The 13,886-nt window shown below is 34.6% G+C and overlaps 1 long non-coding RNA gene across 2 annotated transcripts; it reads right to left on the reverse strand.

The window, feature by feature from the left end:
* Positions 1-4,435: 4,435 nt before the first annotated feature.
* Positions 4,436-7,363, reverse strand: LOC138699897 (uncharacterized). 2 transcript variants are annotated; one of them, XR_011332117.1, is made up of 3 exons: positions 7,157-7,266; positions 5,015-5,151; positions 4,436-4,655 (listed from the first exon to the last, which is right to left on the reverse strand). It is a non-coding gene; the product is annotated as an uncharacterized lncRNA (long non-coding RNA). The 2 variants fall into 2 exon arrangements; XR_011332118.1 differs by lacking the exon at positions 5,015-5,151 and having other exon boundaries at positions 7,157-7,363.
* Between the last annotated feature and the right edge of the window lie 6,523 nt (positions 7,364-13,886).

Below are 13,886 nucleotides of genomic sequence, written 5' to 3' on the forward strand. Positions count from 1 at the left end.
AGCACACGATATGACACTGCTCCTTATACTCTAGTTGGAAACAGGTAAATCCATGTAGAACTTGCGGTGCTCAATATCAGCAATGAACTCACACATGTGTGTGTGAGATCTCGTTTCTTCTCTTTTTTGATGGGTAAGGGACCTTGATACAAAGGTTCCAGTGAAGCTGGTGGAATAGGGACAGGTATAATATTTCTCCCACGCTGTTTCTTGTGAAATGGATACACAACCCATGACTGTAAAGTCCCATGAGATTTTCGCACATAAACAGAAAATGGATCATCTGGTGAACATTTTGCCACATTGCTTCTGTTATTTTAAATTCTTTGGGATGAGTGACATTCTTGTCCAACGTATCAACATTTTTGAAGTCCTCTGATTGCATGCAAGTAACCTGGAATGGATTTGTTGGTCTTGCGGCCACTATCACTGGAATGGTACATAAACTTTTGCACTCCTTTTTTGTTTTTCTATTAGTGCGAAATGTCTATCGCAGGGCAGAAAACTGTGTCCACTGCACGGAAATTTTTGCTCTACGGTAGAAAAATATCCCCACAAAACAAAATGCCTCAAAAGTGACAGCATTTTGTGATTGTTATTCTGTGACACACATCTATCCGACCACACAATAAGACTTCTTGTTTCCGTAGCAGATAAAGTTTTCAAATTTTGCATGATATAGGAAAATAAACAAGAAGCAACTTCAGAGGCTCCTCGATTTGCAACTCCCTCATGCCATAAATGGATAGTTACTTGACCAGAGCCAGCATTACTCACACAGTAGTTGTAAGTTGAGAACTGTCTCTGATAAAATACATTAGAGTGTGTTAACATAGGTGAAAACAAAACCTGCTGCATATCTGCGCATAAGACTACGACACTATTATTTTTCCCAGCTATTTCTATGTCCTCTCTCAACACAGCGTAGGCTTGTTCTGCTTTCCTATGGTGTAAGTTTGTTTCAAATTCAATCCTTCTCGTCTCTTCAGCAGTTGTAGCATTGGAAAGTTGCACAAAATATCTAACACATTTTTTACATGTGTCTGATCGTGGAAGCCCAAATTTTAAATTGAATCTAGATCTAAACACATCTCTATATTGGTGAAGTGTTACATAGATGTCTGGATACTTTTCCTCAAACATTGAATGCATTGTCGATACATTTAAACCTGGTGGAAGGTAACTGCATATAGTTTTCTTTTCTACAGTGACTTTCCTGAGTAGGAAATGACTGATTATGTTGAACAATCAAGTCTATAGTTTCATTTGTGGTACGATGAGGCCGATTCATATGCTTGCCTCTTTGATCCGTTAATGGTTCACTGTTTTTCATTTTGGCTTGCAATATTTGTATGTGTTTCGAGCTGATAGCATATACCTGAAGGCGAGTCTTTAAACACATTTGCACTCTCTTACTTCGAATGAACAGAAAATACTTGAAACTACATTGCCTATGTGAGAGATTTTCTTCCCTGTAACGTCTCCCAATGTCACATAATTCAATGCACTGGTGAACAAGAAATGATGACTGCTCATCATGTGTCTTATTATAATAATCCGTAAACAAGCGTAGTTTTGTGTCATGGTCGAGAATTTTGCATCCTGCATATTTACATTCGCAAACAGCTTCCTTAAATATCAAATATACCATACAAACTTAAACTTTTCAATATATATGTATAAATTAAGACAATTTTATTTCATTTTCACTTAAATTTATACAATGAAGTGCATTAACATTTCAATCTCACCAAATTTACGTCTAAGCTAAAGAACTAATTTTTTGTATTGTAATAATAATGAGTAGAATAATGACTACATTATGCATTTGTCTGTATGTTGGCAATGACATTGGAAACTTTTGTATACAATGCGGGTATTAAACATAAATAAAGACTTTTAATGATGTTACATCTTTATTCCACTTATACAATTTGGAGGGTTTTTTTTGCACGTTTCACTATATCCTTTCTTGTTATATACTCCTTCCCATGCTCCTTTAATGATTTCCTTTTGACATGCTTCCATTCGTCAATGTTAATCTTGCGTTTACGTCCTTTATTTATAATTTTTTTATACACTGGAGTTACAACAACAGAGTAGTTGGCTGCCATCTTGACCGATGTTACATCTGTATTCCACGGACCGCTACTTTCAACTGTCTCTAGCTCATTTAATATTACGAGTATGATCTGCAGATCGCAGCATCACATAACACATCGATGTTGCGTACTGTTTCCACTATAATCCCACTTAAGCAAAATTTGATGTTACACCATTATTCGAGGGAGGTCTTCAATTATGCAAGTGTTCTATGTTAGTGCAACACTTTTCTTGACGTCGTACAAAATTTTGTCCAATATTCTTTTGGGAAGATTAACTCCATATGTAGATTTAATTATTGGGAATTATCAGTGTGGTTTTAGGCGTAATAGATCAACTACTGATCATATATTTTGTATTTGACAGATAATAGAAAAAAATGGGAATATAAGGGTACAGGGCATCAGTTATTCATATATTTCAAAAAGGCATATGACTCGGTTAAGAGAAAAGTTTTATATGATACTCTTATTGAATTTGGTATTCCCAAGAAACTAGTTCGATTAATTAAAATGGATCTCAGTGAAATGTACAGCAGAGTCGCTATAGGTCAATTTCTGTGAGATGCGTTTCCAATTCGCTGTAGGCTAAAGCAAGGAGATGCACTATCATCTTTACTTTTTAACTTTGCTCTAGAGTATGCCATTGGGAAAGTCCAGGATAACAGAGAGGATTTCATATTGAACGGGTTACATCAGCTGCTTGTCTATGCGGATGACGTGAATATGTTAGGAGAAAATCCACAAACGATTAGGGAAAACACGGGAATTTTACTTGAAGCAAGTAAAGATATTGGTTTGGAAGTAAATCCCGACAAGACAAAGTATATGAGAAAGTAATATTGTACGAAATGGAAATATAAAAATTGGAAATTTATCTTTTGAAGAAGTGGAAAAATTCAAATACCTAAAAGTAACAGTAACAAATATAAATGATACTCGGGAGGAAATTAAACACAGAATAAATATGGGAAATGTCTGTTATTATTCGGTTGTGAAGCTTTTATCATCCAGTCTGCTGTTAAAAAATGTGAAAGTTAGAATTTATAAAACAGTTATATTACCGGTTGATCTTTATGGTTGTAAAACTTGGACTCTCACTTTGAGGGAAGAACATAGGTTAAGGGTGTCTGAGAATAAAGTGCTTAGGAAAATATTTGGGGGTAAGAGGGATGAAGTTACAGGAGAATGGAGAAAGTTACACAACTCAGAACTGCACGCATTATATTCTTCACCTGACATAATTAGTAACATAAAATCCAGGTGTTTGAGATGGGCAGGGCATGTAGCACGTATGGGCGAATCCAGAAATGCATACAGAGCGTTAGGTGGGAGACCGGAAGGAAAAAGACCTTTGGGGAGGCCGAGAGGTAGATGGTAAGATAATATTAAAATGGATTTGATGAAGGTGGGATATGATGATATAGACTGGATTAATCTTGCTCAGGATAGGGAGCAACGGAGGGCTTATGTGAGGGCGGCAATGAACCTCCGGGTTCTTTAAAGGGCAGTAAGTAAGTAAGTAAGTACGTAAGTAAGTTCCCTGATAGTACTTGTGGTACTCTCAAACGTAACGTCACACTAATATAGTCTATGAACAACTAACCTTATCTCCGTTTGCGTGTTTAGACAGCGAATTTAGTAATAGGTTATATTTTTACGGAGATAGTGAACAAGAGATGGGTCTTCAATATTACTTACTTTCAAGAGTATTATGTTATTTATATGAAATAATTATTTAGTAAGTTTTGAGAAAAGGGGAATGAACTTGAATGAGAAAACTAGTAAGAATACTTTTCAAGTGTAGCTGAGAATAGGAGAAGTGAAATAGGATAAGGAGAAAATAGGCTAAATTAGAAGAGAGTTAAGTAAAAGTGAAGGGTTATGAAGGACATTGTAACAACAGGTTTTAAGGTCATTATATGTCTGTGTTTAAGCTGTAAATAGTGTACGTAAGAGACTGCAAATAAGTGAATGTGAAGCGTCATCAGGACGGCATATTATGTTGAGAAAAATATATACAGTATATCATAGCATATCATATGTCCTCGGCTAGAATACGGTCTCTACTTATTAGGCCTATTGCTTTTTCGACTACCGGTTCATTAAGAAAGAAAAACTTGTCCATTTTGACATCTTTTATTACTCTCCAGAATTTCTTACAAATTGAACCAGACATTTTGAGTGGTGCCAAAATGCCTGTAGTGTTTAACACAAATTCTGCTCGAAAGTGTAAGTATTCTAGGTAATGTGGAGAGGGAAGGGTAATGTTCATAATATTATATTTTGAATTTTAAACGTAAGTAGAAGTATTTTTAGAAAATAAAACAAAATTTATCACCTATATTGTCTTTATTACTGTTAGCACATACAGCTTACTCTGATTTCACATCCGAACCCTTAACCATAACCTCACTTGCCACAGTGGTGTTTCTTGGGCGGCGCCTCCTTCTTTTCCTTCTCACCTTTAATCTTCTCTATGATTTCTTTTATATCAGCGTCTGCATATTGTACCCAGACGCACACCAACAACACCACCACGAAACATATGATCTGCAAGAAAATTTGAGAAATGTTATCTAGTTATGGTGTGGCTATAGTGAGATATAACATCATTATGAAAATTAACTAATGCACATAACTGTCATTCATGCTGTCTGTCACAGTAGTGAATCTTTCATTCTTTAGCAAAGCATTCGTATTTATTCTAGAGTTCGAAGACAAACTTCTTTACCGAAAATACTATATAAGTACTAGATAATATAATTATTATTACATGTGCATAATTTATAGTATTTTCGTATATTGCGTTTTTAGTTAGTTATTGAATGACGGTTATGTTATTTACCGTCGATGGTATTGGTGATAGCGGGATGGTTTTGGCGAGATGAAGAGGATTTACCATAGATTACCTGACATTTGTGGTACAGTTCGAAAAAGAACTCGGAAAAACTCAACCAGCTAATGCAGCGATGTCAACGAGAGCGCAAACGTGCCTCAGAACCCATATGCGCTGCTCAGAGCACGTAGGGCACGTAGGTACAAGTCACTGGTGAACACAAGGGTTGTACATTACACATTGACGAAGAAATCATTCAGTAAGTTTTAGGCTGACTGCACTCATGTCTTCGTATGTGAATGAAAGATGGGGTGATGCTCTTTGTTTGGTATGTAGAAATGATTTAGTTAAAAAGAAAGCAGTGTCAAGCGCATGACATTATTACTTGATTTACAGAATGATGTACTATTCACATTTTGTTTTTTTTTTTATTGACATTAAATAGTAGTAAATATATGTGTAGATGTATGTACAGCTTCTTTCTCAATGTATTGCATCTCGTTTACAGAATGAAGTATAAACAAAAGGGTATGTTGCTAATACTGTAGACTTGTTACATGTCAGTTACGAGTTGCAAGTCCAAAATTTATCGAATTCGATTTTTTTACCTGATATGTTGTGTTTTGTATAGACTACCATCCTGTAAAAAAGGGATATCCCAAGTCCGTGTCTAGGCCTGTGTTTTTTAATTATACAAGTATTTTATTTCAATAGGTATTCTTATATTGCAAACCTATAATATACAGTTTCTTTGGTGTCTTGAAAAAAAACACTTGAATGGACTTGGGATGTTTGCCAATTCAGATCTTCCGTTCCAAAGTACTGACTTTATCAATAATGCACCAGCAAATACATTCTAAGATCGTAAAGTTCTGACATTTTACAAAGCTTTAAATCCTGATATACTATATTCTGGGGTGTGAAGATTTGTGGCGCAATTTATTTTTATATTTGGCAGTATGTACGTATATAAGCAATTTCTCTCACTTGTAAACCTGAAAAAACCAAGACTAAGATCATGATTATCAGATGATAATATGCGCCCGAACTAAGAAGGCTGGTGTCGGTAAAAAGCAAAAAATTCACTTCTAAATTAGGCTACAATTCAGAAATTTAAATTTGTTTTAGAAGAGTGATTTTCATATAATAAGTACATGATTGTGTAATAGTTACATAGTAATTAATTAGATAGGCCTCATTATCTAAAACTGACTAAGTTAAAGAGAATATACGTATGCTTATTATTTTTTACAGGCTTATTATTTCATTTTACCATATCCAGAATGTCCTGTGATTTCTTTTCCTTTTTTATTAGTTTGAAACACAAACGCAGCGTTTATGTACTAATTGCATTATTCGATAACTATGTATATAGGCTAACAATTAATTAGATCCTAGTTATTATCTGAAACCTTTTAAGTTAAGAAGAGTCTATGTATATTATTAAATTCTACCGTTTTAAAATTATTTGCATTTATTAGAAAGGAACATGCTGCAAAACGTGCTTTGATTTCTTGTTGTCTTGTATGAATGTAACGCAATATCAATTACATAAAAGCAGTTTAATTCACCACGCCATGGTAGTGTTCATTTTGCTCACCACTTCTTGATCACCGCTGCTGCCTGCAGAATGGATTCATTCCAACCACTCAGTGTTTTATAGCACGGAGAATTGAGTACATGCATCTAACCTTGATATCCCTGAGCTAATCAGCCCAAGCGGAAAACAAACTCACGTCCGAGCGCAACTCCGTATCAGCAGGCAAGCTCCTCAGCCGACAGAGCTCTGAGGGTGGCTGTATTGCGTTTTCAGGGAATAACTTTAAGATTATATTGAATTGAATGTAGACATATTTCCGGTTTATTTAATTGTTATTAGTAAGTGAATGATTGCATATTCAATTTATACTAATTCAGACTAAAAGCGAATTCTCAGATTGTAAACTAAATTATGCCCAAAATACCGAAGTCCTTTGACCATGCAGTTAAGCGATGATTTGGGAGAATGCTAAGATATTGCATAAAAAGAGAATCTTACGCATTCCCTTCAGAATGAGCATGTAGCTTATATCTTAGTCCTTACCAAGAATAAAAATCCGAATTCCCTGAATTTATGGTCGCAAATATTAGCACTTGGACTGTAACGTGAGACGGGAATAATAAAATGAACCATGAAATCGGTAATAAGAACAGCATGTTCAGTCGGTATACTTACCAATGCCTTATTCACGTTGTAACGTATTGGAAACACGACTCTGAAGTGAATGGGCACCCAAACGCCCTGGATTTATATATGAATGCTATCGAAACTCCACTTGCCTCAACGAGTCGCAGCTCATAAAAATCACATAGAGAAGATTCATTATTATCTGCCCATGAAATTGATCGTTTCTCTCTGTGGGGTGTATGTCCATTAGTATGAAACTTTGTGGATATGTTACTGCAGCTTTTGAAGTTTTAAAAAATTAACAAATTCTTAAATTGATGGTATTTCCTACCGTGTTGAGATATTTTTGTAGAATTTATTATTGTTAATAATATTATTAATTAATTGTCTTAAGACACAGAATAGTTTACAATAATGAAAAATTATATGAGGAGATTTCAAACAAAAGCGATTAATCAGCAACAAAAAAGAGATCTAGTACAATTTAAATTGATTGTACACCATAAATAAGCTGGCGAAATATCGCTACGTAAAATGTTATTATGGTGGTGGCATGGCATCTTGAAGTTTTCTGCTCAGCTTGTATTTTTCCCTCGACTTTATAAAGATTTTCGGAATGATACCTCATGCTCCAAAGAACAGACCAGTAACTATGATGGTTTTAATACTATAGTTGATAGATAAGAACGGAGTGGTGGGTTTGCAGATTTTCTTTTTCTCTTCGTTCACATCAGATGGTCGAGTGGTTGAATTTTCAAATCTGATCGTAGGATCAATTATTTATTATTTATGAATTATTACTTTATTACTTTATTTATTTATATATTTATGTATTTATTTATTTATTTATTTATTTATTTATTTGTATGATATTGCAGGTTTTGAGTTTCATAAAATCAACAAATGCCTAAATTGATCATACGAGTATATAATATATTAGATTGCTCAGCCTAATAGGCTTTGACGGAAACTATTTTTATCAATTTTATTCTACTTCCATCTTGCTACTGCATAAGAGATCACGCTATCACTCTCATTTCAATTGCGTATAGCATCTGTACTTCCATCTAACAGTCGTTCTCAAACTACGGTGGCTATTCTTATGGTTGTTCTCTTCCACATGTCACAGTTTTTAACATGGAGATGGTCAATCTGTTATATATGTGATCAGGGGTATTTCTTACCCTGTTCAGATTATTTATTTATTTATTTAATTATCTATTTGTCTATATCTCTATTTATCTAATTACTACTGCAGCTTTTCAGTTTCAAAATATTAACGAATGCTCAATTTGATGGTATTTCCTTCCCCGTTGACATATCTTTGTACAATTTCCTATTATTATTATTGTTATTATTATTATTATTTATTTATTTATTTATTTATTTATTTATTTATTTATTGAGAATTTCCTATTATTATTATTATTATTATTATTATTATTATTATTATTATTATTTATTTATTTATTGATATGTTACTGCAGCTTTTGTGTTTAAAAAATAACAAATTCTTAAATTGATGCTATTTCCTATCCCATTGATATTTTTGTAGAATGTAATAATAATAATAATAATAATAATAATAATAATAATAACAATTGTGTTTGTGGTCGATAAAGCCCAGTTTGAGAGAGTTTTTCTCCGAGTCTTGAGTTCTTCTCCCTACATTCAACGAACATAGACCACAATCCCCTTTTCATTATCATTACCATTTCGAAAAATTTGGCATCCCCTCTATTTGCTTAATGTCAGAATCACATTCCGCAGCAGTAGATCTTTCTCGCGGTTTGTACAAGATTTGGCAGATGACACTGGTGGAGAGTTGTCTACGACTCATAGTTCTTTGTAAAGAGGCTTCGAAACCCGGAATGTATGCTAGTTGGTTGGTCTCACGGGGGTATGATTCATAACCGTAGATCTATGATTAATGGCATATCAGCACTAACGGTATTATGTACGGTTTTGTATAATATAGAGGTATTCGTATCGTGGCGGATGGTAGGGCAGCGCAACACATTCGATACGCAACTCATTTCATCATAGGTGCACAAAAAATCTGTTTAGGCTGCAGTACCTAGGGTTGCTCCATGTCCCGATAGATAACCACATTTGTATCTCTCTATAGGCTTACTATCATCATCATCATCATCATCATCATCATCATCATCATCAAATTACTGCCGCTTTTTTCTTCTTATTGAAATCAAAATCGCAAAAATCTTTCCTTAATGTGACTTTTGCGGTTATTGATCTTGTCACACATTCCTACAATCGTAATTCTTTGCTCTGTCTTATTTTTAGGTATAAGGAGAGGTAGCTACTGCTACTGAGAATATTAGTTTTACAGAGTTTGATGTGAGCATATGCTTCTGTCATTCCCGAACCCAAAAATTGGGTTGGAAACATCATCCATCTATCCGTCCATTTCTGTAGAGGAAGTGGATGAAATATTTTGCTCTCACTTAATCAATTACGGGTCATTTCATTGAGGAGTTTTAAACAAAAAGAATGGCGTTTTTGGTTATGCTACATTTCTTTAAATTATCACAAAATAAATGCGTAATTTCTTTCAATACAGGCTGAGACAATTTATTGTTACATCTGTACACAAAGTGACAAATTCAAACAAATCGTATGTCACTAAAATTGCTTTAACTATTTAATTTAGAAATACTTCAGAGTTCTTAAGTACAATAATTTTCATTTACCTTTAGCTATATAATTGAGGCTCTAACATGGAAATGGTTGTAAGTCATAAATATGAAATTTTAGAGGCACGGAGAAAAATAGTTTTCAGAATGCCAGAATGTATATTTATTACAAAACAAACTGTATTATTGTTCAGGGGATATCAGAAAATTACCTGATTAAAAAAGTCTGTATTTTTATTGAAAGAACATCTTCAAGCAGAATTTATGTTACGGAACTTTATTCTGCTTGTACGAAAGTAACTAAAAATCAAAGTAAAATGAGCTTATAAGTTTAACAAAATCAATTTATACCACTTGTTACTTTGAAACACAAATATTCCGCTAGAACTTGCAGTGCTTCTTGTGCGGTAAATTCAGCATGGCTAATAGGTCCTTTTATCGGTTAAATTAAGACCGGTCTCTTTGTAAGAGGTAGTAATGAGTGCATATTTGCGATGGCTGGGAAAGACTGCCCTCTTTCGAGAATGTTAAAATCTTTCCACAATTCGTCCTCCTTGAATGACTGCCTTGTATATATTAATGGGATGTCGGCTATTGAAATCCTTAGCCTGGAGTGAGTGCTAATTTTGATAGGCACAGTATTAAAAAAATGTATCACATTCCTTGGGAGAGTCACAAACATCAAATCTACGACTATTCGTCCCGGAAGAATCGTAGCGCGACAATTCGTCCCAAACAATTTGTCACAACGCGTCTTGATATCGCTACAAGAATTGTACTGCGACAAATTGTTCCAAAGTATTTGTCACAACACGTTTTCGTCCCACGTTTGTGCAAATAAGTCCTAAGTCTTTTCACATGTATTTATTAATGTTGATTATGTCTCGTGGCCAGAATATTGTACGAAATCGAACTATAAAAATTGGAGATTTATGTTTCGAAGAGGTGAAAAAATTCAAATATCTTGGAGCAACAGTAACAAATATAAATGACACTCGGGAGGAAATTAAACGCAGAATAAGTATGGGAAATGCGTGTTATTATTCGGTTGAGAAGCTTTTGTCATCTAGTCTGTTGAGTGAAATAAAACATTACGTAATACTTTTACAATATATTTACTACTATGACGTGCCCCAGAACTCGGATATATTGCTGAATTTGCCCATTCTCTTTGTACTCTCGGTAACGGGAAACAATTATTTCGATTCGACGGTCGACTTGTTGATGTGATCTCATCCTCTTGTTCGGGGATCCACCTGTATCATAGTGGTGAATTTGTCTACTAATTTCTGCCTCTTCGTTTTGGAGTTTTTGCAGGAACTCGAATGAAGGTTGCGATTATTATTGTTATTATTATTATTATTATTATTATTATTATTATTATTATTATTATTATTATTATTTAACCGGTGATGCCAGCCTTCAACTGTATTAATTCTCCTAGGATAACCCCCGGTAACATGGTCATAACAATTCCAAATGGACATGGGAAATGATGGTTCCCTATGTCCTCAACTGCTCGTCGACCCAACAGAAAATTTGTTTCCAGAATCTCGAACACAGGAGCAATCACACCATCTGAGTTGTGATGAAGTTCGTTGAAGTCGTTGTTTATTTCCTCGTCATTATTGAGTGGGTGAAGAAAGAATAATGCTGAAACTGATCAGGAAGAGGAAAAGGAATTGGCTGGGTCACTGACTGAGAAGAAACTGCGTACTGAAAGAGTCATTGGAAGGAATGGTGAACGGGACAAGATTTAGGGGCAGAAGAAGATATCAAGTAATAGACGGCATTAAGACATATGGATCGAATGCGGAGACTGAGAGAAAGGCAAAAAATAGAAAAGACTGAAGAATGCTTGGTTTGCAGTGACAGAATACTATGAATGAGTGAACGAATGTCAATGGCTGGTTTCTAAGGGTCAAGGAAATCTCCTATGGTGGATTTCTGTGTAAAGACAGGAAAAGTATAGGTCTCATGTTATAGATTTAAGTAATTTATACACTTTATCCTTGTTTTTTTATTAAATCTTGTACAGTTGTAACTCCAATCTCGTATTCCGATGTGAGATAAACCACAGTTCCTCTTTTCCAAAAATCACTCAATTATATCCACTTCTATTCGATACTTAGCACAACATGTATTCTTTTGGCACTTCTGGAAGACGATTTGCAGAGAAATTAAACAGGTCACTCGAACAGTAGATCATAATGTGTAAGGCCAAAGGCTTGTAATATGGCTCTCTAAAAAAAATACGTACTAACGTATTGTGCAGTACTAAATATTTTTTGCAACATATAAAAAGGAGAGAATGACAGACGGATAATCCAAGAATCGGTTAATAGGTTGACGGATAATCTACTGCATTCTCATAATCACAGAATTAGATAACATTGTATATTATCTGCTTATCATCCGAATGTGTCATTACAGGTTCCTAGAAGGACCCTCAATCACTGGAACTATTTGCTCAATATGTCGATACAGGGCTGAGTTGCAGTTCCAATGCTTACTTTCGTTTGTTACTTACAGTACAACCACAGTTACAAATTTTCCTGCCGCCTGGAATAGTTCTAACGTCTGCCACCAGTGATGAAAGTGAGCTATAATCAGCTTCATTTAAGGCTGGTAATATAAACAACACGATGGGATTTTATGGGACGGTAGTATTGCTCTGATGTGGCACAGTTCAATGTTATGTTACACATCCTTTCAATCCCGACATTCATTGGATCATCCCTATGTCTGTGGGAATTAGATCTCAATGAAAGATGACGTCATTGGTCTCATTCGCCTCATACCACTCCGCCTGATAGGGGAAACAGATTTGAAACATAAACACCGTTTGCGATACGTCTGTGACGTTCGTGAAAGGTAGGCCATCAAGATAACTTCAAGTAATGCTTAAAATTTGGTGATGTTAAATTTTCAAACAATGCAAATTACATATTTTTAATTTAAATAACTATTGAATTAATTAAACTATAACTACAGCATATAACTTAAACACGATGTTACTGATATCAATTTGATATGTATACCAACATCAAGTCTCTATATTAAAATAAATGTAAAAATTTCATTCATCGTCTCCTTAATGATTTCTCAGGAGACTTATGTACATTATGGGAAGAGAAATTAGATTGAGGCAATTTGTTTCATTTTCGAGTATTGAAGTCTGTTCTACGCAGATATAATTTTATTAAACACTATAAGGAACTACTAGAATGTAAGTCACTGGAGAATGAAATGTTTTCCTTTGTAATCCACTGGTATTTAATCCAGTGGAATCTCTACAATCCCTACAATTAGAAATAATTATTATATTTACAGGACAGCAACCAAATGGATTCGAATTATATGTCTCTATTCGACAATTCTATTCTTCAGTGAAGTTAATTTGCTAGACTTATGTTGTGTATGTTTGGCTGAACTTACTAACAGCTATGAACAATTATTTACTAAGCAACCGTCATGTGCCAGGGTAACAGATTATAAATTAGTCTCCATTTTGCGATTGTGTTCGTGGGGTTTGAAGCCAGATATGAACAAATTATCAAAGTTCATTTTGTTATTCTGATAAGTGTCTGCGATATTTCACAGCTAATTATATTTTCCGTCAGAATGACTTATCAATTATTTACAATCAAACTAATACTATAGAATATAATAATTTGTCAGTATTCATTGTTATAAAATGTTAACGATTTCGCCTTATGACTTTCTCAGGCTTCAATTGCAATTACAGTATCTAATATAAAGTCATATTACACATGTGTGACAATATTTGAAATAGATAATTTCATTGTAATTGAATATACATCAATTTTAAAATCAAACACATTAAAATTAATTTGTGACATTACTATTACACAGTTTCTTGGTTCTCCTCTTATCTCAGCGAACGTCAGCAGTGTGTTTGCATTGGTAGTCAAACTTCCTCATGGCGTATCGTTGATTCTGGAATCCCACATGGATCTGTTCTATCACCACTACTATTCACTATTTAAGGAATTGACATCCCCTGGACTCTACAGCACTGTAAGCATCACCTTGTTCACACCTGTGGAGTAACGGTCAGCGCGTCTGGCCGCGAAACCAGGTGGCCCGGATTCGATTCCCGG

Source organism: Periplaneta americana, chromosome 5 (assembly GCF_040183065.1).
Source record: "Periplaneta americana isolate PAMFEO1 chromosome 5, P.americana_PAMFEO1_priV1, whole genome shotgun sequence".
Lineage (NCBI taxonomy): Eukaryota > Metazoa > Arthropoda > Insecta > Blattodea > Blattidae > Periplaneta > Periplaneta americana.